Genomic DNA, 26,967 nt, shown 5'->3' with positions numbered 1-26,967 from the left:
CTTAGCCTTGCCGTTTAGAATATATCAAAACTAACGAGCCGCAGGCTAGACTAGTTTGATATTCAGCAAAGCAGTTTCAGCTCAATCTGCTACTGACATTATGCGGGGTAAATTTGTTAGTTTGGAAGCCACTTTTACGCTGAAGGTATGTAGAGGCTATGATTAGGAAAAAAGACTCTTTGAGATTTTTTTTTGCGCAAAGTTCCCCTTTAGCTTGGCTGTAAAATGTTCGATGTGGAATGTATATAAACTTGCGCCCACATCGAACTATTTGCAGCCATCCGATAACGGCATCGATTGATTCGCATCCCAGAGTATGGATACTGAAATGCCATACGTTGTCACGCAAAGTATGTCGCTATGCAGAGAGCCTCTAGCGGGGCAATTTTCTCCACTGCCTGATGGGACACACATAGCTTCTAGCAGTTTGCATAATTTATAACTTCGACGCTGGCGGTGAAAATTTCGTAATGATATTTGGAAACTAACAAATGAAACTGTAAACTGCTTTTCATTCAATTTTACAAGAACTAGTTAACTGGAAAACCATTCTGTTGCACACGCTGAGTTGTATATTTAGTTTCAGACGGTTAAATTAACGCATATTTCATCGAATTACGGCTGGGGCTTAAATCGAATGTCAAGCCAGTTTTCGCTTTGGTTGGATGTAGAGAAGGCTGAATAGCAGGCGATAACAATCAACCCACCATATTGTTGGCATAACCTTTGCGGATCTCTCGGGTGCCGGTACACTTTTACACTCATTCGAAATATTTGTGTAATTGTTTGCCTATTGACGATGGGGCAACCACTAACTGCAGTGCTAAAGTATGCCAAAGAGTGCAAATGCACATGATACACAAAGTATGTGCACAAACTGTTTTGTAGAACTCCTGGGGTTTTGTACGAGGTTGGTGCACATACACATACTGTTATTCTCTATTGCAAGAAATATTTATAACAAATGATATGTGGCAATAGAAGTGCCTTTTCACTGATAGTTTATTGAAAAGTAGTTTTATTTATGATTTGATCTCATTGAAACATAAGTAGGCCCGATAAATATAATTGTAATCGATTGTTAAGTGAATTAATAAAAAATATGTCAAAAGTAGCAACAATGTTAAAAATGTCAAACATGTAAAAAAAATGTTAATTGTCAAGAATTTCGGAAAGATGAAATATGATGAAAATGATAAAAATGTCAATGCGGTTTGAATTGTCAAAAATGACTTGAATCCAGATGTTTGAATAACATCTTGTTCTAAAACCAAAAACAAAAGTATTCACAGTTTGTCGCTTGTTTTCCCAGAAAAATTGTTCGCTGTAACAAAAGTGGTACGACACGGTGAAACAATTTGTTTGCGACAAAAAATAAAGCGATTACATTATTAGTCACGGGTCATGACTCATGAGAAATAATTATCATACAATTGAAGGAAAGATTACTCAAATGTGTACTCTATCTATCTCTCAGCAACCGAAAAAAAGTTAGTTGATACAGAAACAGTCAGCGGTACCTCACCTCAAAAATTCAACGTCTACTTTTTGGGGAACTCAAATAAGAAGTTGCCTATTAAGCAACTTACTCTTCGGTATAAATTATATGTAGTTTATAGTTTTGAACTCTTGCTGCCTAACCGGTCGATAGCCTTCAAGGAAATATTCCTTCCATTTCCGAGGAGGTACTGAGTCAATCCGATTAGGCTCGTTACTTGCATTCCGATAGGATTACTCCTGTGTACCGTTCCACATACAATTTAATAACTTTCCGAAAGAAGACAGTTCGAACGTTGAACAAGAGTAGTGACAAGGCGCTTACTGTCACTACGTTTGCACCGGAGCTGTGTGAATGGCCCATATAATGCCAACGTAGTTTCGCCGTTACGGCAAGCTTTTTTGACAACTACGGTTTGACGGCTTTGTAATAGCGGACCCGGAAAAGCTGTAGCAACATCGTTTGGAATCGACTTCGTTATTCGGCCTCAGGCAACCGCGAGCTAATGGAAAGTCCAGTGACACTCACGTCTGTGCACATTAGGGTGGGACAAAAAATAAATGTTAGCTCCCATGCACTTTTCGTGTTCCTTATGGGATGGAACCCATAGAAGAGTTTTTTCAGGAAAATTTCCTACAAATATCATGTATTGATATATTTTCAGGAGCCAACTGGACATCTCTATGGAAAAAGTTTTGAAAAAGTGTTTTTTCCCATATAAAATCGTATGGAAGCTTTAGAAATCGGGCGTTTCACCGATCGATCTGAAAAGTTGCACAGTTGTTATAGGACCCATAAGGAACACGAAAAGTGCATGGGAGCGAAAAAATAACACCATCGCTTTTTTCCCATATAACCGTGTCCCAGTCTAATGCACATGTTAGCTCTATTGGTATTCAGTCTGCCAACAGTCGTGAAATTTGATTCAGTATGAAGGCAACGTTCCGGCATGGATGATAACCCGATCAGAAAAAAGAACAAAACAAACGTGTAACAAAAGCTGTTAGTTTGTTATGAAAAAAACCTGCAAAGTTATATCACAGACTAATAGACATAACACGTCGAACAAAATTTCAATAAAATCATCGTTTGGATGATTCCAGTACTTTACAATAGTAACACTAGCATCATCTGCTGCCGTGTTCGCGCTGCGTCATGTATTTCAACATCAGCGCCAGCGTTACTGCATGTGTCAAATGGGGAACTACAAAATATGTATGAGATTGCATGACAGCGCCCCAGACGACGTGTTCGCGCGATGACTGTTATTCGATTGAAAATTTGAAATGAACGTTTTTTGTGGCAATGGAGCTAAGTTCCAGTGTTACGTCTGTTAGTTTGTGGAATAGTATAATAACAATTAGGTTTTGATAGAGAAGAAAAATTAATTTACCTTGTTTCAGAACAACTTCATTTCAGGATTTGTTATTATAACTCACTCGGATTCAATTTTGTTATCAAAATCATATGGGTGAATTCAAAATCCTATCAAAATAAATTATTTATATCTCCTGTTAATAGAATATCGTAATTTTTAGTTATAATCTCCTGATCAGGAAACTATGACAAGATTGGCTTGGCGGATAATGAAATACTGAATGAATTATGAATCCAATGCAACCTATATTTAACAATAGCCCACGAAGATGGTCGTATGAAGGACCCGTAATACTTTTAAGGATATTAGGTGTTTTTTATTTCATACTGTTGTAATTTGTAAATCTTTTTAGAATATTATCAATGGCCGTCCATCATTTCGCTATCTGCTCTAAATCATTTCATTCCAGGATTTGTTATTATACCTCACTCGGATTCAATTTTGTTATCAAAATCATATGGGTATATTCAAAATCCTATCAAAATATATTATTTGTATCTCCTGTTAATAGAATATCGTAATTCTTAGTTATGATCTCCTGATCAGGAAACTATGACAAGATTGGCTTGGCGGATAATGAAATACTGAATGAATTATGAATCCAATGCAACCTATATTTAACAATAGCCCACGAAGATGGTCGTATGAAGGACCCGTTATACTTTTAAGGATATTAAGTTTTTTTTATTTCATACTGTTGCAATTTGTAAGTCTTTTTAGAACATTATCAATGGCCGTCCATCATTTCGCTATCTGCTCTAAATTATATTTCACGATAAAAAAATTGAAAATTCTTTGACCATTTTTGACCATTTTCGGTTATAAATATCATAATATTAGGATATTGTTTATACGAGATCTGCTCCCAATATGTAACATTTTTAGAAATTTCACGGAAATGTTTTATCGTGTGAACGGTGCGCGTAGTATCAATGAGCAAATGCTATAAATTCTTGTTAGTTTATATTATCTACATCACTCGTAACATAGTGTATAATTAACTGGAAGCTAGAAATACACAATATACACAATAGTTTCAGGGTTATCAAGGGATTTGATAAGCGCGGTTTTGTAAAACCGTGTCCTCTCAAAAATTCGGGCTTGAAAATTTCCAAAAATCATACTTCAAAGCCTTGTACGCGGCCCCAGCTGCATTCTGATTTTCTAATTGTGCATTTTTAATCAGCCGGCTGAACAGGAAATAAATCGGAAATAGCTAAAAAGGGACCGGTATAAAATATAAGTATGATCGCATCACACAAGGTGAATCCTGATCCAACAAACCCTCCTCTACTAACAAAAATGCAGAGGTTTACACGGTCTTTAAAAAGCAAAGGTAACACTAACATCCCATTCCTCTTCCAACCTGATTGCTAGGACGAGGCTGGTGCCGTTATTAATTTTTTGAAAAGCATTGTCACTAAAACTTGTACAACGAGAATGGTCGGTTACTGATTCCGATCACTCACGGCGTAGCAACAGTCAAGCTAAACTAAGCTAAGTTAAGCTATCCTGAATGTAGCTATCCAAATCCGCTTTTAGCCACCCAGGCTAGCGTGCGATCTGGTTGTTGTTGTTGTTGGACAAGCTGTGGACCAACCAACATTGGATGAGGTAAAGAATGCTTTCATAGAGCTGAAGAATCAAAAGGTCTCTGGGAGGGACGGCTTACCGGCCGAACTTTTCAAAGTCGGAAGCAAGCGGCTGTGTAGTACATTTCACCAGATTATCGTAAGGGTATGGTCTGAGGAACAACTACCCACGGACTATATGCCCTATTTACAAGAAGGAACATAGACTCTACTGTAGTAATTATCGAGGCAACACATGAACTCGTCGCCCACCTTGATAAACCATGTCAGTCTATCCGGGAGTCCGCTGTCATGCATGATCTGCCATGGCTGTCTCCAATCGACTGTATTATAGGCCGCTATGAAGTCAACAAAGATATGATGTATGGGCGCGGGGGCCTAGTGTTGTTGGTAACGTCTCCGCCAACCACGCTCGACGCCTGGGTTCGAATCCCACCGCCGACATAGGTGTCGATGGTTGTGAGGTGGCGTGATCCACTCACAACCAACCCAACTGGTCTAGATTCAATCCTAGCCGACACCGGGAGATTTTCTGAGGCGAAAAATCTCTGGGATCACGCCTTCCATCGCATGAGGAAGTAAAGCCGTTGGCGCCGGTCCGTTAATAAAACGGGTCGTGAGTTAGGGACCTGGGTGTGGAGTCGCCTCCCTGGGCGTCGGTAATTGGCCACAACAGTGGCGGAAATAGACCGACGGAAAATAAGCGAGAATAAAAAAAAAAAAGATGTATGGGTACATTGATTTCTGTAGGATTTGGTGGCGTGGGCTCTCATGAAACCCACTTGGTACTGGCCCATGAACTTCCTGAGTAGAGCTGATAGATGACGGAACAGGATCTGTGTACTTAGACACAGACTCTTCATAGTTGTTAAGAAATTTATTAGTGTTCCTAATTGCGAAAGCAAACAATTCCTAACAATTAAAATTACACATTTTTAAAAGTGTTGAGAAGTCACCATTTGTGATTGGCCGCACAAACTCATTGTTTACTAATATTTATCATAAACTAGCTGACCCGGCAAACTTCGTCTCGCCCATTTGTGTGTTCAATTTAATAATTTGAAACATTCCAAATTCATTGATTCCTTGCGATTTGTTCATAGTGTGCAAATGCACGACGAATCGGCCATAGGAAGTCAAAAGGCAAAGCGTTTGAAAGGATTGGTTTTATCGGAATGACAAAATTCTTGACTTTTGGCTTATGTATATCACCTTTGTTCTGCAAATATCCATATTGAGTGGTATTCGATCATTTTCAGATGTTTTTTTTGGCATCAATCTGATTCCGGAAATAACCGTATTGGGTGTTATACAGTAATTTTGTTGTTTTCCAGAAACTGAAAGCGGTCATCTTTAAATTCAAAATAGTGTCCAGGGTCAATGCTTGGCTTCTATCCATTCTCTCTATTACGGAAATATCCATAGTGAATGATATTCGGTCTTTTTCGGCGGTTTTTTTTCCGAAACCGGAAGTCGCCATCTTGGATATCAAAATGGCATTTGAGGCGATTTCTGGCCCCTGAGTGTCATTCTGATTTAAGAAACACCCATATTGGGTGGTATTTAGTCATTTTCGGCTGTTTTCCACAAACCGGAAGTCGCCATCTTGGATTTCAACATGGCATTTGAAGAAAATTTCTAGCCTCTGAGTGTGATTCTGATTAAAGAAACACCCATATTGGTTGGTATTTGGTCATTTTTGGCAGTTTTCCAGACACCGGAAATCGCTATCTTAGAATTCAAAATGGTGTCTGTGATCGATTTCTAGCTTCTGTGCACCATTACGATTCCGGAAATACCCATATTAAAAACCGGAAGTTTCCATCCTAAATTAAAAAAAGGCGTCTGGAGTCTAGTTTTGGCTCCTGTGCATCGACCCGATCATTGTAGGCTGTTTTCCGGAAAACCTGGTTGAAACGTCTTTTTAATTTGTATGGGAGACCTGCCTCCTCTTCCAGAGTACGGAGGAGTATCAAACCACCATATAAATTTATGTTTGATTTGTATAAGACCCCTACCATTCAGAAGAGGGAGGGGTGTTGAACCATAATGGACATATTTGTTACCCCTAAAGATATCCATATGCCAAATTTGGTTCCATTTGCTCGGTCAGACTCCTCTCTTCTAGAAAAGGGAGAGGTCTCGAACTATCTTAGTCACCTCTATCGGCCCCTAAAACCCCTATATACAAAATTCCACGCCGATCGGTTCAGTAGTTTCCAAGCCTATATGGATCAGACAGACAGACGAACAGAGCTGCATTTCTATATGTTTAGACAGTTCAACCGATCACCGTGACGGTAGCGCCCAGTCGAGTGCACTTATAGTTGCATTAAATTTTCGTTGGTAGCTTTAAAACGATGATCTCAAAATAACTGTCGAGAGTCACCTATTTTAAATTGCTGTCATATTATTGTTGTTCATTGCGCCTTCTGCGATCTCATTCCTTCGTTGTATGGAAATTCTATTTTCGTGAATTCCACCATTTTCCATTAAATTTTATTAGTTTTCTCGCCGTAACAATTTGCCTTGGATGTAGACGAACACAACAAAACAAAGCCAGCTCAAATCAGACGCTCCGTTGTAAAGTTATGGGCGGTCGCACATATATGTAACTTTATTTTATATATAAAATATACATGCTACTGACAAACCCCCTTTTAATAGCAAAAAAATTAGTGTCAGGTTGATATAACATTTGGTCCGATGGTCCAAAAGAAAGTCAATAAATTGTTAGTTTGAGCGGTTGAACTTTTTTTAAACATATTCCGTACTAAAAACTGGTATCCAATAGATGAACCATATAAGTAAAATGCGTTCAATAAGATCATAGATATTGTGCCGTGTCAAATAAATGTTGTGAAAAAAAAATAGATCATATCAGTCACAACGAAATAGTCCGCCTCCGGGTGGAAATCGTCCAAGTTGAACAACAAATTTACGATATCTCCAGAACCATCCGTCTATTAAATACGATCAAAGTTATCCGAACAGAATAAAACCCTAAAGACCTTAACACTCAGGCCGGATTTCAACCCACTAGATTTTTCCTATGCTTTTTCAAGGCTCATTGCTTACAGGAAAAACAAAATACTCACCCCACCCGTGTCTTTATTGAACAACATCAATCACACACGACAACATTTTATTGCGATTTTATGAGTGCCACTCCGTCAGTATGAAACATATTTATATATCTGATTCTGTGGTGTTCCTTGAAGGGCCCAGCATGAATATGGTGTCTGTCGGGCCGTCGTAAACGGGTGGGCTCCAGCTACCACTACCCCTTTTTATGGCCACCAAAGTTATTGCCTGGTGATAACCGGTAAAGGACGAGCCGGGTGTCTCGAATGATAGGCAAAAACCAAGCCCATTAGCGGATCTTTACTAACCTGCAGTACACAAAACGGTGATGGATAATGTGCTGCCATGGGTGATTTGGGCACGCACTACACGCGTGATGGTGAATATAGCTGCATGTGTAGCTATATTTCATCTGTAATATCAACGTTTTGTCATATAATTTGTCCTTGAGTTGTGTCTTTTTTATTACTAAGGAACAATGGAATACAGAGTTATTAAAACTAAGCACATTTTTCTATTATAGGATGTTCGAGTACGAGAGCTATTTATGGATTTATATTTTCTGTTTAGTACCCACGTGTATGAATTGAACGGTTGATGAACTACAGTTCTTTTGATTCGAGCATTCGCAACTCGACAGTTCAAACCTCTTTTGAACCTTATCGTAACTGCTGTTCGTTAGACCTCTTCCTCTTTTGTATTATTGTTGTTTGTTTGTGACCCACTAGTAGACCAACAATCGCTCATACTCACAATTTTTCGCTAGGCCGGCCGAACTCGGAAAATTCGATTTTTTCAATAATTTTCCTTATATACGTGTGTGGGTCACTTTTTCGACTACTACTCCACTATAAGGAAATTCCCAAAAATGATATTTTCAGGAATGGTGACCCACTAGTAGTCCAACAATCGCTCATACTCACAATTTTCCGCTAGGCCGGCCGAACTGGGAAAATTCGATTTTTTCAATAATTTGCCTTATATACGTGTGTGGGTCACCTATTCGACTACTACTCCACTATAAGGAAATTCCCAAAAATGAAATTTTCAGGAATGGTGACCCACTAGTAGACAAACAATCGCTCATACTCACAATTTCCTGCTAGGCTGGCCGAACTGGGAAAATTCGATTTTTTCAATAATTTGCCTTATATACGTGTGTGGGTCACTTATTCGACTACTACTCCACTATAAGGAAATTCCCAAAAATGATATTTTCAGGAATGGTGACCCACTAGTAGACCAACAATCGCTCATACTCACAATTTTCCGCTAGGCCGGCCGAACTGGGAAAATTCGTTTTTTTCAATAATTTGCCTTATATACGTGTGTGGGTCACTTACTCGACTACTACTCCACTATAAGGAAATTCCCAAAAATGATATTTTCAGAAATGGTGACCCACTAGTAGACCAACAATCGCTCATACTCACAATTTTCCGCTAGGCCGGCCGAACTGGGAAAATTCGATTTTTCTTCGATCTCGTTATATCACCATCAATGTTATTTTCTCCAATAGTACTTATATCGCTTCAAGTTTTTTGGTCGCTGCTTGATATTACTTCTAAATGAGTGTGAAATTTATCTTTTCTATCAGTTTTTGAACGTTTTGAGTATCATTTTTGTTTCAGGAAAAATTAAATATTATTTTCTCTGCGTAACTTGAAAGCTCACTTGCATGCAAGATCTTGCGCATTTCTCGCATTCAAGATCTTGCGCATTCAACCGCGATGACTTTATAACCCGTCGTTTGTAATGAATACCGTCGTGATGGGTGATGCCATTTCGCCGGCACCCGTATCTAATTCCAAGCCAAACACAGCCCAAAATTCAATAAACGGAAAAGGTATTATTATGTCCTTTTTATTCACCACACGGACAATAAGTACAGAATCCTGCGAACAGCGACGGAATCAATAAATAAAACATGACACGCACCAAAATAAACAGAAAGGTCAGCGGAAAGTACATCCTAGTTTTACGAAAAGTTATGTTGACAGAGTTTAGAGGAAAAAACCTACATCGAAATGTAATCGGGCATTGCTTATCGCTAGCAAACATGGCCCAAAAATAGGCGCGGTTCGACGATTATAAACATTTCGTCGTTCGAGTTGCGACCTGTTACATACGCCATTCCAGCGGAACTCATCCATTCTAGAACACCAAAGTGAAACAAGATCGGACTGAAACGGTACCAATCTCGACAGTCAACACAGTGCAAACGATGAGCCGTAAAATTAATAGAGGTGTAGCGTTTCCCGAAATAGACAAATGTGTCCCGACGTCCCATTATTGATGGGAAAATAAATTGATGATGTTGTTGTTGGGCGGGACAATTTTTCATCGGGGATACAGTTCGAGGCCCCCCAATTGCCCGGCTTCTTGCGGGCAGGAATTCATGTGGTTGATTTATTTACCAGACTAAATCATGCGATTGCGTTGAGGCTAATTAGGCGGTGAACTGCGTAGAATAGAATAATGCAACAGTTGACTCGGAACATTTAATGATTTGTTTGTCTTGGATTAGTGGACGCGATGCGAAATGAGGCTGCCTTTGAATGATGTGAAATTATTCGGTGATGTGAAGGCTTTTCAAAGTGTGCTAGATTCTAGAAGTTATCATAGCTATTGGCCCTGACGACTCTGTTGATATTGGTTTGGTTTTTACTTGCGAAAGTGAAGGAAGGAAATATTTTTGCTTTTGTTTTCACACATAAATTGACAATTGCATATGTAAATTCGCGTAGGTGCGAACAGCCTTAAGGTGAAACGGGATTGTGGTCTTTTCCTTTACAATTTTGAGGTTAGAGTTCTTTTTACTTTTGTAGTTTGAGCGTAAAAAAATCGGCTTCCACTTAATAAGCTGCACTCAAATTGCTACTTTAGGCATACAGCAGTTGTGAAAATAATTAATCAAAGTTTCATGTACGTAGTCTTCATAAATCAAGAAAAAATTAGATTGCAAAATTCGACTTGATCGCGACCACGTCCCGTTTCACCTTAAAAATCTCTTTTACTTGTGTCAGGGCCAATTAGATAGTTTTATATTTAAATTATACTGATCGAGCGAATGGCAGTAAAACTTGCATCGCTCATTATTCATGTCAGCAGGTCTGTATTCCCAAGTAACAAAATAGGTTATATCTGAGTTTTTTAGAGCTAGATAGAACCAAAACATAAAACCTTCTATGCCGACCACGCGGCTATAACAACCTATTAACAACAGCTATATACATGTGTCATGGCTAGTTGGCCCAGGTTTAATGCAGTCATCAAAACTTCATATGCGCTCCATCATAGGACCAGATGTTTTTAACAGGCCGATTTGCCTGCCATAGAATGGCCTCGAAATTTTAACTGAGATATATTCTCCAAATTAAATGTGAAGCAATAAATTTTATCTTGGTTTAATTTCTCAATGCCAACATTATAATTCCGACAGTGTCGTGAAAACAGAAATGTGTGAGTTCTTTTTATAATGATTGATTATTAGTGTCATTTGAATCGTTTTCGTGCAAGTAAAAACATATGCCGTGAAATATTTATGGTGAAACAAGCCACAAATTTTATCGTAATTACCGCTCGCCGCCGTAATTCTGTAGAAAATGACTATTCAATCAAAATTTGATTCCTAGAATGATGATTGAATAAATGCCATGGTTTGTCATATTTTGTTAAATGTATGACTTTATCTATCATTCGCATTTCAAAACTACTCTGTGGTATCGGTAATATTGTAAAATAAAATGCTGATTTAGGATTGAATTTCATAATTCCGCATTTTTTCATTCAAGGCGACATGTTGTTTTCGGATAAACATTCGAACGCTCTCAAAATCCTTCATCATAACTGATTCTCTTAATTTGATCAGAACATAGCGTACACGCAAAACTTTTTCTTATTACTTAAGAAGCAATAGCGCAAAATTGCCTTTTGGGTAACAAACCTATTACTTAAAAGGCAATAAAATTCTTCCCCAGTCGAGTAACAACACATACTGTCATATATTTAGCACGTGTTACGGGAGAACGACTATCTAATAATGGTCGTTTCAACCACATGCAAATTTTTTTCTATCGCAAAATGCTCCCTTTCCATCTCAAGTAAAAAAAAACACACACCGTCGCATATGTTGCACATGTTAGGCCTCTGCCAGGCTGAATGCCAACGCGAGCGATCGGGCGAGATTCTTGCCGTCGGTAAATAAACAGCCGTTAGTAAAACTGTTCATTAACCTTCGGCAGAAATCTCGCCCCATCGCTCGTGTTGGCGTTCAACCTGGCAGAGGCCTTTCAAGTTTCTTCTATCTCCAATTCATCCGGTGTGCGTGTATTAGTTCGCTCGTTGTATGCATACGGAGTAGCGAAAAAATATGACAAGAGCTGCCAAGCAGCATTTTCCCCGTCATAGAGTGAGCAAACGTTGATGATTTTAAAGACTTGAAATGCGCCTTAAAATGACATCACGATCTGTAAACTGCGTTAGAGAAAAACAAAAACATTCGCTTTCTTGCAAGCTATCTACAGCACATAATCGTTGGTTCATGGAAACTTATTTGGACCTGTTTGAAAATACAAACTAATATTCGCAACTTCGGCAACTCTGGTCAGACAGTATTACATATTTCCATTTCAAGTAAACACTGGGGGACGAAATGAAAGTGTTTCTAATTAGACAATTGAGGTTGACGGTATAGATTCTGATTATGAATGGATGAAAGGGACAAAAATAAACCAGATCTTTGCATCAATACAAATGTAGCGAGTGAAGTCTTGCTAACACATGCAGTGCGGTGCTTGGCTGTATGTTCTCCTGCAGAAACACATACAAGCGTGTGGCCGTCATAATTTTTGTTACTTTTTAGTTGTTACTAATTGTGTATAATGCGCAGTCATAAGACACAATTAGTAATAAAAAATTGCCCTAAAGTAATAAAATGTTCCCCGTTTGCGTTGGGTGTATATTAAATCCAAAACGCCTATCACGGTATTCATCTGCCTAAGTTACGATCATCAAGTTTTATTTTAGCCACAGTCTGCAGGTTTTTAGTTTTATTTGGTCATCAGAGGGACTATCATACAACTTCATGCATATGGCAGTTGGCATAGGATGGCTGTAAAGAATACTTGCGAATCATATTTTGTGGCTATCAAATAAAACCAAATTATAATCAAAGACTTTAATGAAAGTTAACATAAAACGAAAACAAAACAATCCCAAGTCTTTGAAGCATGTTGATTGTTACTTGGGTTTATAGCGTCTATAGGCTGAAGTAGAATACCGGCTTCTAGGCAGCATTCTGGTTCCGGAAGTATTTATATTGACTGGGATTTGGCGATTGTATGCTTTTTTTCGCAGTGTTATGAGGGTGCTGTACAGTCGAGTCAACCTGACACAAACATTCACTCTCTGCTCGTGAAAATTAACGCCATTCCAACGATCAGGGAAGATAAGTAGAAGACACTGGTCAATCTTGCGGTTAAAGTGCAAACATTTTTGTGCGACCGTGGATGCCTGTAGTTTGGAGGATTACCTAAATGTACAACATTTCTCTTCTCCACCAGTTAGTCAACAAGCTTCCGCCAACATTGAAGTTGGAATGGGCTCGATACCGCTTAACTCTTCCGGAGGTCAACCTGGTCATCTTTGGGGAATGTTTTTTTTTTCTTTCGCTGATGCGGCCTTACAATTCCGTCCGTTTTGCCGCAAAGCAACCCAGAGGGATCCAACCAGTCGAAGAGGACCAGTTCATCTTTGCACACTCACTGCGAATCTTTGAAGAAGTCAGCATCAAACATGGACAACTGCCCGGTTTGTAATGAAAAGTGCAAGTCAGTACCGAATTACAAACGTTTCGTCCAACTATCCCGAGACGCTAAAAAGGCTACTGTAAGGGAGTTCGCACTTTGTCGCCTTTGCCTCTACCACTACGAGGGTAAATGCGACGCAAAAGCTTACGGGAAACACGGACTGCTCCACAACGATAACTAGAAGCAACAACCGACACTTAAACTTAAAAGTTAAAACCGTTCTACCATTCGCCTTCCATGACGAAGGATCAGCTATAACCCTGATGGAGTACGATCTTGCAGACCAACTGGAGCTGGAAGGTCCCGTCAATCCGTTGCGCTTCGATGGATAGGCGGAACCGAACGTAACGAGAACAACTCCCGTGTAATGGATGTGAAACTAACTGGAGCTCAAAACCACACTTAAAAATACCAACTGAATGGAGTTCGAACGGTAAATGAGTTGATGCTGTCGTCTTACTCAAGTATTCCTCCACGTGTTCTCATCGGACTAAAACACGCTCAGACTGGTACTGAAAAGTAAGGAAGGCAGCATGGACCAACCTATAGCCGTCAAAACAAGATTGGGGTGAAAAATCTGCGGTGTACGCGGTTCTGATGACGCTGCAAACTTCAGCCACTATGCGTTCCACGTGTGCTAATGCAACCATCAATCCGACGAAGAGGTTAAGGAGTAACCAGATGATTAAGAAGTACTTTTCGATGGTCAGTCTTGGCATCATGAAGATGACTAAGAATCCGCTGCCGACCAGTCTCGCTCCTTCAATCTCTCACAAAACTCAACGCAACCGGTTCGAGGTGATACGGCGGTTCTCACATGCCGGACAGCAAGTAGATGGCGCTACGATGGTTCTACTGCCTCGAGCAGCGCATGCAGAAGGACTCGGAATTAGCTACTGCTCTGAAGCAGAAGTTATCTAATTACTGAATACGCAAGCTCTCCAAAGAAGAGCTGAACAAACCTAGGGTGTGGTAATTCCGATCTTCCCGGTCTTCAACCCGAACAAACCCGGCAAAATCAGACCAGTATGGGCATGTTGTAGAACAGCTATGACAGATCATGCGCGACAATAGATTTCCGGATAAACTGACTCGATTGATCAGTGCCAGCATGGCGCAAGTGATGTGCTACGCGCGTGTTTCGGGGATACTCTCGAGTCCCTTTGAATCGCGCAGAGGGTTGAGACAAGGTGATGGACTTTCCTGTTTGCTGTTTAACATCGCCCTTGGGGGTGTGATCCGGAGGGCGGGCATCGACACGAGGGGCACAATTTTTACAAGGTCTGTTTTGCTTCTGGGCTTCGCGGATGACTTCGACATCATATCACGTAACTTTGCGACGGCGGAGGAAACTTACGCCCGACTGAAAGCCGAAGCTGGACAGATCGGACTGCGGATAAATGCGTCGAAAACAAAATACATGCGAGCGAGAGGCTCCAAGGAGAACAACATCAGCCTCCCAACTCAAGTCTTTGTAGACGGTGATGAGCTTGAGGTGGTCGATGAGTTCGTGTATTTGGGGTCATTGGTGACCGCCGACAATAACACCAGTAAAGAGATCCAGAGACACATCCAGGCAGGAAATCGTGCCTATTTTTCACTTCGGAAGACACTTCGATCGAATCGAGTGCGACGACGCACGAAGTTGACGCTGTACAAAACCCTGATAAGACCGGTAGTCCTCTACGGGATCGAGACAACAACGCTTCTCGCGGAGGACCTTAACGCTCTTGGAGTTTTCGAACGGAAGGTGCTGCGGACTATCTACGGTGGAGTACAGACGGACGACGGAGAATGGCGATGGCGCATGAAACACGAACTGCTCGCGCTGCTTGGAGAGAATCCCATTGCACACCTGGCGAAAGTCAATAGGTTGCGGTGGGCCGGTCACGTCGTAAGAATGCCGGACGACAACCCTGTGAAATCACTTCTCTTCAGCAACCCTACCGGCACCAGAAATAGAGGGGCGCAGCGTGCACCATGGCTCGACCAGATCGAAGGAGACTTGTGGGTGATGAGACGCCTGGGGAACTGGCGAAACACAGCCCAAAACCGAGCAACATGGCGACAAATTCTTGATACAGCACAAGCCACCACGGCTCTCGTCTGATTGGTAAGGTAAGGTAAGGTAAGGTAAGTGGGCATCTTGTGTGCGAAAGCCTTTTGCATCTCCCTCAATTCAGCACTCGTTGCGGGCCCGATCAGCTGTGTTCTCTGTTTACCATAATGCTGCAAGTCCGTGAATACTGTGTCGGCATCACCGGAGATACAAGAGAGATGTTCCATCAGATTCTCATGCGGCAGGAAGATCAAGAATGTCAACGGTTCTTCTGAAGGGACTGAACTGTTCGGAGCATGTTGTTTTCCGACCAGAACGCAGTAAGAACATTAATGTTGATCGATTCGCCGGGGAATTCCCGGCAGCAGCAGACGTGATAAAGAAGCACCATTACGTTGACGATGCAATGTTCAACACCGATACGCCTGAGCGAGCCATTCGTTTGACGCAGGAAGTTCGCGAAGTGCACTCTGCTGGTGGCTTCGAAATACGGAGCTGGGTGAACAACTCAAAACAAGTGCTAACAGCAATGAACGAAGGCCGACAAGAACTTAGATCTATTGATGTGGTATGGAAATGTGGTAGCGTACCACCGCCGACGAGCTCGTCTACAAAATTAGCTGGAATCGCTTCAACCCGGAGCTACTAACCGGAGCCCTTCGACCCACAAGACGCCAAATGCTCCAGATTCTCGTGACTATCTTCGACCCACTTGGACTATTTTCCCACTTTCTCATGTATCAGAAAGTTCTCCTTTAAGAAGTATAGCGAGTTGGCGTCCAAGAGGACGAACGAGATCTCCCCTACATGAAAAATGGATCAGATGACTAAAAGTGCTGCCTTATGAGGAATCTTTCCGGATCCCCCGTTGCCACCGGTCACCCGGGATCTCTGCTGATTGTGAGGTCCAAATGCACGCATTCGTTGATGCCAGTGAACATGGAATGGCTGCTACGCTGTTTCTCCGCTTCGAGCATAATGGTGCCAACTGCTGCTCATTAGCCGTAGCCAAAACATAGGTGGCCCCTTTAAGGTTCTACTTTAAACCGAGACTAGAGCTGTAGGCTGCTTTCATCGGGGCCAGACTAGCATGGTCGGTCATTGAGTCCCTTTCGACTACAATTTATCGCCAGTTCTACTAGACCGACTCTCGTGGCGTCCTGAGCTGAATAAACTCAGACCATCGGCGATACAGCACGTACGTAGCATTTCGGGTCAGCGAAATACTCGATGTCACCGGACCGACAGACTGGCACTGAGTACCAACCAAGCAAAATGTAGCGGACGATGGAACCAAATGGGAGCCACAGCCTGACCTTTCACCAGAGGCTCGGTGGTTCAGGGGTCCCGAAATCGAAATCCAAGCAAATAGACAACGAACTAAGGTCTCCCATCATGGCTCATCACTCTTCGGTTAAACCCGTGATTATCGTCACGAACTTTTCAAGCTGGAAGCGACTCAATAACGTGATGGTCTATGTCTACCGCTTCAGCGAATACTACCGTCGTAAAAGAACCGAGAAACCTATCAAAGAAGGTCCGTTAACGGATGTGACCCCAGAGATTCGCAATTCCTCGTATTCGCAATGCATGCCAAACCACTAGAAAGAACCGCCAACGATGCAGAAACGAGTCTTCAAAACCTCAACCTTCACTGATGGCAAACCATCCAGCGGAACGCCCTACGGTGTACTTACGGCCCTTAACACACGTCGGCGTGGACTATTTCGGTCCGAGGGAGGTCGTAATTGGGAGGCGAACGAAAAAGCGATGGGTAATAATTGTCACACGCGAGCGATTCACCTTGATTTGGTTAACTTACTTAGCACCAATTCGTGTATTATAGCTCTACGAAATATCATGAGTTGTCGCGGTACCCCAAGATAATTCGAAGTGATAGGGGAACCAACATCAGAAAACTCCGAGACACCGTTGACTACGACCAGGTCGTTCGTGACTTCGGAGACGGACTGGAGCTTCAACCCACCTCTAGCTCCCCATATGGGGTGCTACTGGAAGCGACTGATCCGAAGCGTGAAGAAGAACCTAATGACCATCTGTCCTTCAAAAAAGTCATCTGAAGAAGTTCTACGGAGCGCATTCATAGAGATTGAAAACACATTCAACTCCCGGCCGCTTACTCACGTTCCTATTGACAACGAATCTACTGCCGCTTTCACACCCAACTACTTTCTGTTGGGGTCGTCCGATGGACCATTCACCTTGTTAGACGATGACGGGGCCCTTTTCAAGCAGAGCTGGCGGACATCGATTCTGGAAGCGCTGGTTGTCCGACTACTTCCCGGAAACCACCAAGCGGACGAAAGGGTTCGCCGACGCGCAACCGATTGCCTTGGACGACATCGTGCTCATCGTAGACCCCAACCTGCCCAGGAACTGCTGGCCAAAGGGTAGGGTCATCGCAACGCATCCCATTAAGAAAGAACGAGTCCGGTCAGCTACGGTCGCAACTTCAAACAGCGTCTACGTTCGCCCGGTGACCAAACTGGCGGTCCTGGACGTTCGATGCGGAGAGGAGCAAGTCTGCCAGCCGTCCGGCTTATCTGGGAAAAGTGTTGGCCATTCTCGGTTGGCCACGCATCTCATCATCCACACGGACCCCTCGGCTGATCGGCGACCAGCGATCAAGTCTGAAATATCACATCTCACTGATCGCCGACATCGATGACGCAGTAGGGGTAAGAGATAAAAGTAGACAAAACTCAAGTTCATTTGGAAGTGACCAAATGTGCTTTACTGTCGTGCACCGCCAATTCAGTCAATTATAATCAAATCGCAGCCCTAATTTCTCGTTCTTAAGCCTAGTACTTGTTGATTATCGTAGCTTGTATTAATGGGTGAAAGTGAACTTAAATCTATAGTTGAACAAATGAAATCGCTTTTCTAGAATGCTGCTACCGCAACAGCCTCTAATATAACCTAACCTAAAATTACCTCATGCAATCACCAACTATACGATTGATTCATGCTCCTATGATTAGACGAAATCTATATAAATAAGGAAAGTGGACTACACGTAAGCAACATGCGTCGTTATCAGAATGTACGAATATGTCCCACTCAAATAAGTACTAAATCATGGAACTACAACAATGGCGTGCACTTATAACTATAGACAAAAACGATTCACAACTTAGAAACTAGTTATAACTGAAATGTACAATTTTAAACTATAATCACAGACAAACAGACGTGCCTCTTCGAACAAAAACCCTGAAAAATCTTCGTCCTTATTCGAAACGTTACACACATGCGCCACCTTGTGAGCTTATTTTTTAAAAACGGTTTTTGTCTTTGCTAATGGTACATTTGCTCTAATCAACACAAGCGGCATAACATAAGATTATTTTCATTCTGTGCCGAACACGCATCAGTATCGGATGTGTTTGGTGATCGCTCCGATAGAATATAAAACAAGAGACGCGCGAGCAAGTGTTGGCATTGTTTGCCTGGTCGAGTGAAGGTTCAAGGTCGCCCGCCTTTGTGCAACTGTTCCGCATCGTGGCTGTTTGCTGGTGCGTAAGCCGTTTTGGCTGCTAAGTGATTTGTGCTACAGCAGTGGACGAGAATCTCAACACAAAGGAGGAAAAAGAAGAAGCCAACAGTTGACAGCGAGTTGTGTCGCTGTGCTGAGTGATCACACACCCGGCTCGCTGCTGGTGGCTGTTTGGAGCTGCTGTATTGGTGCTGCTGGCTGTAACGGCTGCAGCTTCGACCGTTCGGACAACCAACCCTGCTGAAAGGAGAGTAAAGAGGTACGTGTTCTGTCGGCGCTAGTGCGCTAGATTTAGCGCGATGGATGTAGATCCCTCGCCTCCCGTGCCACCATCCCCGAACCCCTCCGACCCTGTCTCTCCTGCCAACCCTTCCTCTGTTAATTCTCCAGTCCCCCCTTGCCCCAGGCTTTACCCGGTCGGATCTCAGGGCAGCTTTACTGTTTTCTTTCGGCCAAAAGCAGGACCGAAATCGAAACCGTTAAACATCCTGCAGATTTCGAAAGACCTGACGGAGGGGTACAAGGCCGTGACCGATATCTCCAAGGTCAGGCCCAACAAGCTCCGTGTCGTGGTCAGCGATCTGGAACAGGCCAACGCTATTGCTCGCTCCGAGCTGTTCACACGCGAGTATCGCGTTTATATACCCGCACGAGACGTGGAGATCGACGGTGTCATAACCGATTCGAGTCTGTCGGTCGAGTGTATCTTGGCAAGCGGTTTTGGCTGCTTCAAAAATGCTTTGTGTCACGAAGTAAAAATAAAGATCATAGATTGCAAGCAATTGCGGTCTGTGTCTCTTGTGTCTCTTGTGGTTCTCCCTAGCCACGTCTCGATCGATCGGGTTCGTCTGCCTGTGCGATTGTATGTACCCCGTGTTATGAATTGCACCAATTGCAAGCAGCTAGGCCACACAGCCGCCTACTGCTGCAATAAGGCACGATGTAGCAAGTGTGGAGAAACTCATGCGGACGATTCTTGCAGTGTAAAGGCTGAAAAATGTATTCACTGCGGGGAAAATCAGCATGAGCTCTCCACATGCCCGGTGTACATGCAGCGCAGAGATAAAATCAAGCGGTCACTTAAGGAGCGTTCAAAGCGATCTTACGCTGAGATGCTGAAGAAGACCGTGACCACTTCTACCATAACATCGAACCCCTTTGATCTGTTGTCCTCTGATGAAACCGATTCTGACGATTCACCAGCGGGAACAACTTATGCCAATCCTGGGGCGTCTAGAAAGAGGAAAAATATTTCCTCTCCTAAACTTCCCCGAAAAGGTCCTAAGATTTCCCAAATTGAAATGAAAGTTACAAACAAACCAAACAGTGCTGCGGAAAAACCGAAGCAAACTCCTCCTGGGCTTGCAAATTTAAAGTCCCAGAAGGAGTTCCCAGCACTGCTAGGAACATCTAAAACCCCAGTTGTTCCTTTTGCACTCCCAGTTGATGAAACAAACTCTGGATTAGTGAAATTTTCTGACATTGTGGACTGGATTTTTGAAACTTTCAATGTACCCGATCCAATTAAAATTTTTCTTACAGCATTCCTCCCAACAGTTAGATCATTTTTGAAGCAGTTGACTGCCCAATGGCCCCTCCTTGCAGCGATTGTATCCTTCGATGCCTAATTCATCTGCGTATACGAAGGATTCTATCTCTGTCTTACAGTGGAATTGTAGAAGTATTTTACCAAAAATGGATTCATTTAAAGTTTTAATAAATAGAAACAAATGCGATGCATTTTCCCTTTGTGAAACTTGGCTTACTTCAAATATTGATCTCAACTTTCATGATTTTAATATTATTCGCCTTGATCGAGACACCCCATATGGAGGAGTACTTTTAGGGATTAAAAAGTGCTATTCTTTCTATCGTATTAACCTCCCCTCGATTCCAGGCATCGAAGTTGTCGCATTTCAAATGACAATACAAGGTAAAGAGCTTTGTATTGCCTCAATATATATTCCTCCCAGAGCACAGGTTGGGCAACGGTTGCTCTTTGATTTAATAGAACTTCTTCCCTCGCCACGTTTGATTTTGGGAGACTTCAACTCTCATGGTGTGGCTTGGGGTTCCCCCTACAATGATAACCGCTCCTCTTTAAGCTATAACCTTTGCGATGACTTCGACATGACTATTTTGACCAACGGTGAAATGACACGTATCCCGAAACCTCCAGCGCGCCCAAGCGCTTTGGATCTATCCTTATGTTCGACGTCGCTACGGTTGGATTGCACATGGAAGGTAATCCTCTATCCTCACGGTAGCGACCATCTGCCTATTCTTATTTCAATTTCTAACGGTTCAACTCGCATGCGAGCAATTGACATTCCGTATGACCTCACACGGAATGTCGATTGGAAGTTATACGAGGAAATGATTTCAAAAGCGGTCGAGTCGATTCAACATCACCCACCACTTGAAGAATACAACCTCCTCGCGAACTTAATCCTCGACGCCGCGTTGCAAGCCCAAACGAAGAAATATCCCAGCGTAACGATCAAAGAGCGGCCTCCAACTCCGTGGTGGGACAAAGAGTGCTCCGATGTCTACACGCAAAGATCCGACGCGTTTTTGGCCTTCCAGAAGGGAGGTATACCCGACGACTATATACGGTATTCGGAGCTTAATACCAAGCTTAAAAGCCTGGCTAAAGCAAAGAAACGCGGATATTGGCGTCGGTTCGTGAACGAGACGTCGAGGGAGACATCGATGAGCACTCTTTGGAACACAGTCCGAAGAATGCGGAATCGCGTAACGGTCAACGAAAGCGAGGAGTCTTCAAGTCGGTGGATATTTGATTTTGCCAGGAAAGTATGTCCGGACTCTGTTCCTGAGCAAAACATTGTTCGCGATGCGTCTCCGGGCCACGACGCGATAGAATCACCTTTTACGATGGCAGTTTTCAGTTGCCCTCCTGTCCTGTAACAATAACGCGCCTGGGTTAGATAGAATCAAATTCAACTTGTTGAAGAATCTACCCGGCAATGCCAAGAGGCGCTTGTTGAACTTGTTCAATAAGTTCCTGGAGCAAAACATTGTACCGCAGGATTGGAGGCAAGTGAAGGTGATCGCCATCCAAAAACCAGGGAAACCAGCTTCTGATCACAACTCTTATAGGCCGATTGCAATGCTATCCTGTATCCGGAAATTGATGGAAAAAATGATACTCCGTCGTTTAGACCACTGGGTCGAATCAAATGGTCTACTATCAGATACTCAATTTGGCTTCCGCCGTGCCAAAGGGACGAATGATTGTCTTGCGTTGCTTTCAACAGATATTCAGCTGGCGTATGCTCGCAAAGAACAAATGGCGTCTGCGTTCTTGGACATTAAGGGGGCTTTTGATTCCGTTTCTATTGACATTCTTTCGGGTAAACTTCCCCGACAAGGATTTTCTCCAATTTTGAACAATTTTTTGCACAATTTGCTGTCCGAAAAGCATATGCATTTTACGCATGGTGATTTGGCAACTTTTCGCATTAGCTACATGGGTCTTCCCCAGGGCTCATGTTTAAGCCCTCTTCTTTACAACTTTTATGCAAATGACATCGACGAATGTCTGGCAAATTCATGCACGATAAGACAACTTGCAGACGACAGTGTAATCTCTGTTACAGGAGCCAAAGCTGCCGATTTGCAAGGACCATTGCAAGATACCTTGGACAATTTGTCTGCTTGGGCTTTACAGCTAGGTATCGAATTCTCTCCGGAGAAGACTGAGATAGTAGTTTTTTCTAGGAAGCATGAACCTGCTCAGCTTCAAACACAATTAATGGGTAAAACGATTTCTCAGGTTTTGGCACACAAATATCTTGGTGTCTGGTTCGACTCTAAAGGCACCTGGGGTTGTCACGTTAGGTATCTGATGAAAAAATGTCAACAAAGAGTGAATTTTCTTCGTACAATAACCGGACAATGGTGGGTAGCCCACCCAGGAGACCTTATAAGGCTTTACCAAACAACGATATTGTCTGTCATTGAGTACGGGTGTTTCTGCTTCCGCTCCGCAGCAAACACACATTTGATCAAACTGGAGCGAATACAATATCGTTGTTTGCGTATCGCCTTGGGTTGCATGCAGTCGACCCATACGATGAGTTTGGAGGTCTTAGCTGGAGTACTACCATTGAAAAACCGCTTCTGGAGCCTGTCTTCTCGCATTCTTATCAAATGTGAGGTCTTGAACCGTCCTGTGATTGAAAATTTTGAAAGGTTAATCGAACTTAATTCTCAAACCCGTTTTATGACATTGTATTTCAATCACATGTCCCATAATATTAACCCTTCTTCGAATATTCCAAATCGTGTCGACTTATCAAATACTTCTGATTCTACTGTGTTTTTCGATGCATCCATGATAGAAGAAAATCGTGGAATCCCGGATCATTTACGCGTGCAGCAGATCCCCAAAATTTTTTCCAATAAATATCGAAACATCAACTGCGACAATATGTTCTACACTGACGGATCACTTCTTGATGGGTCCACTGGCTTCGGTATTTTCAATAACAATTTAACCGTCTCCCATAAGCTTGATAATCCTGCTTCTGTTTACGTCGCAGAATTGGCTGTAATTCAGTACACCCTAGGGATTATCGAAAAAATGCCCACGGACCATTATTTCATCTTTACGGACAGTCTCAGTTCCATTGAGGCTCTCCGATCGATGAAAGATGTTAAGCACTCCCCGTATTTTCTGGGGAAAATACGGGAACATCTGAGTGCTTTATCCGAAAAATCGTATCAGATTACCTTAGCGTGGGTCCCTTCTCACTGCTCGATACCGGGCAATGAGAAAGCGGACTCTTTGGCTAAGGTGGGCGCAACAAACGGTGATATTTATGAAAGACCAATTGCTTTTAATGAATTTTTCTCATTCGTGCGTCAGAATACGATCATCAGTTGGCAAAATGCTTGGACCAGAGGGGAACTGGGAAGGTGGTTACATTCCATAATCTCCAAGGTGTCGACGAACCCGTGGTTCAAGGGGTTGGATGTAGGTCGGGATTTCATTTGCGTGATGTCCCGGCTTATGTCCAATCACTATAGATTTGACGCGCAGCTCCGTCGTGTTGGGCTCGGGGAAAGTGGTATCTGTGCCTGTGGTGAAGGTTATCACGACATAGAGCACGTTGTTTGGTCATACCCTGTACACCGTGACGCCAGGTCTAAATTAATAGCTTTCCTGCAGGCCGAAGGTAGGCAGTCGGCTGTTCCTGTTCGTGATGTCTTGGCGAGCCGTGACCTATCCTACATGTCCCTTATATACGTTTTCCTGAAATCCATCCACGCCCCAGTTTAATCCTATTCCCTTCCGCCTACATCCAACCAAACGACAAGAACACGTTAAGACCCCGGATCCGGAAACAGCAACTAGACCCGCACGATACTCTCAGGTCCCGAGGGTGACAACCCAATATGCCAGTCCGTAATATCTTGGCCCAGCTGCGGAACATGTGCTTACCTCTGGCAATGAAAACCATCATACAGTAAACCAGTGCTTTTAATGCAAAATATTATAGCTTTAAGTTACATTTAGTTTCAGCTCGTAGTCGGCAGCAAGGATAAAAAATTTGCTATTAGTTATTAAGATACTTTAGAAAGTAAGCTACCAGATATAATTGGCGCCGTTAAACATTAAATTGTATTTGTGCCGTGTCAAATAAATTATAGATGAACAAAAAAAAAATAAGATTATTTAGTCCCTAGCTAAGTAATGTCGCTAGTGTGTCCGTTGTATTCGAGGCAAATCATGTTGCACAAAAGATCCCAAGCACTAGAGTCGATTTGTCGGGATTCGACTTGAAAACTGCTTTGAGAATCATGATCTAGTAGACCTACTTCTATTTTGAGCCTTTTTTTTCCTCATCTATGTATTTTGAGCCTTGTTATGGGCAAAATCAGCCAAAAGAAAAAGCAGACTACACTGAACCAAATTGCTCGCACATAAATGATAACAATCATTGCTTGTCTTTAGCTTTTAACGATCGTATATCATTTTATAACTGATTATCACCCTTTGCTTGCACAGTTCAAACAAATAAGGGCAACAATTAACACAAACTGGGTTGCGTATTGTAGATTGATCTGTTCTGAAACCTATTTGATAGTTTAACCGTTCAAAATATCAGGTTTAATTGTTGAGTTGTAATCCAAGTTTAGAAATCAGGTGATGCCGTACGGCATCACCCACCGAGAATGGGTTGATGGGGCTGACATGGATGATTTTCTTTCACTTGAATTCATGTTGTAAATTATCGACAACTCTGAAAATATATTTTTTTCAAAATTTTTCATTGATATTTTTTTACAAGTGTGCATAGCGAATCATATTATTCAATGTGAATTATTAGTACAGTGAGTATTTCATATGACTTTTTTAATTTCACCCGTCTGATACTTCTGAATAATGATTTCTCTAATAAGGATTCGACGATTCCGTTCAGTGTAACGACGTTTGACGTTACGTTCCCAAGCAGATCAACTCTATACATAACCTGTAAAAATCCAGCGACGCTAGCGACATTACTTAACTAGGGACTAAATAATTTTTTGGCATTACTGATGGTTTTTATCTTTAATAATGAATGTGCACGTTTGATAATAGCGACACTAGCGGCATTATTGCTCACTAAGCAAAATTTCAAAATTATCGTTATTTTTTTGGTCGATGAAATCGTCATCGAGTGGCACGTCTGTGCTATAATATTTCATATAATCCTAAATCATCCGGCTGTTGATATATTAACGGGCGAAACCCCCATTCGTTGTTGCCTATTTGCGACACTTTGGTTGTACAGAAAAAACTATCTGAAAAAAACTGTAAAGAATTATTGGATGTCATTTGGCGTGGTTTTGCTCTAACTCTAATTAAACCGATCGTTAGGCCTTGCGACTCAATGAGAAAAATTGAACTCCTCTTCAAGTCACGTCAGGTGTTCTCCAAGGCATACATTTTTCAATGCTGACGACGTTATTAATTTTGATCATTTTGGTCATTTGGTTATTAACATTTAATTTATTTCACACTCGAACTTAAACTTGATGATCATTACCGTGCAGGAATTCGTAAAGCAAGTTTTAAGAGGTGAAAGGCTGAGTAATTTTTGGTTTTTGTTTTGGAAAAACACACAGCAAAGAGAAAATAATAGTTTAATTGTCAATAAAAATTTTGAACCAAGCATGCAACAAAATTTGTATTATATTTTGAAATTTCAACTAGTAGAATCAAAGTCAAATTACAAATAACGGGTAGAGCAAAATTTGTTTTCGAACTTTTGGAAGAACAATTTTTTGTCAAATAAATTCCTTCTTGAGCGTCTTAGTAGAATGGAATTGAATATTGAGAATAGGTTATGTTTCCATTTAACAAATTTCCATTTAACAAATTTGGTAGTAGACTTGTACCTAAGGTAGTAGAATGGAAACATAACCTATTCTCAATATTCAATTTTGCTGTGTAAATTGACAAATTTTGATGTAGGTAAATAAAATCAGAAACGAGCACGCATCCCTGAAATATTTCGAGAGGGTTTAAGAATACATTTATTGAAAGATATCTTGAAAGGTTCTACATTAATTTCTATAACAATTTTTTATTTATTTCGCCACCATTATTTGACATCTCCTATTAATGCTTGAATAATGGGACATCAAACCTAATACCAATCCATCAAACCAACTCAGCCTGTCTGAACGGCAATGGAAGCATTACAAATAACATTTCATTTCACGCCCTAGAATCGGAGGCACTGTTTGGGCATCACGCTTGCAGGAATCAAAATCTACAAATTGAAATTAACCATCCATCTTGATTACCTTTCAACTCTAACAGCCGAAATAAGTTTTCCTTTTAGGCAGAATGGGACCGCTCTGTTCGATATTTACGCCGTTGAAACCGTGCCAAACGGTTACGAGCCAATAAACTTACACTCGGCTGGCACCGCGTTCCCATGCCGCAGGAATTACTTCCAGAAGATTCGCTTACTTAAAATTTTTCTCAGTGTCGGCTATTTTTAGAGCCGAT

Source organism: Wyeomyia smithii, chromosome 1 (genome assembly GCF_029784165.1).
Source record: "Wyeomyia smithii strain HCP4-BCI-WySm-NY-G18 chromosome 1, ASM2978416v1, whole genome shotgun sequence".
Taxonomy (NCBI): domain Eukaryota; kingdom Metazoa; phylum Arthropoda; class Insecta; order Diptera; family Culicidae; genus Wyeomyia; species Wyeomyia smithii.
Note: the sequence above shows the minus strand (reverse complement) of the source record.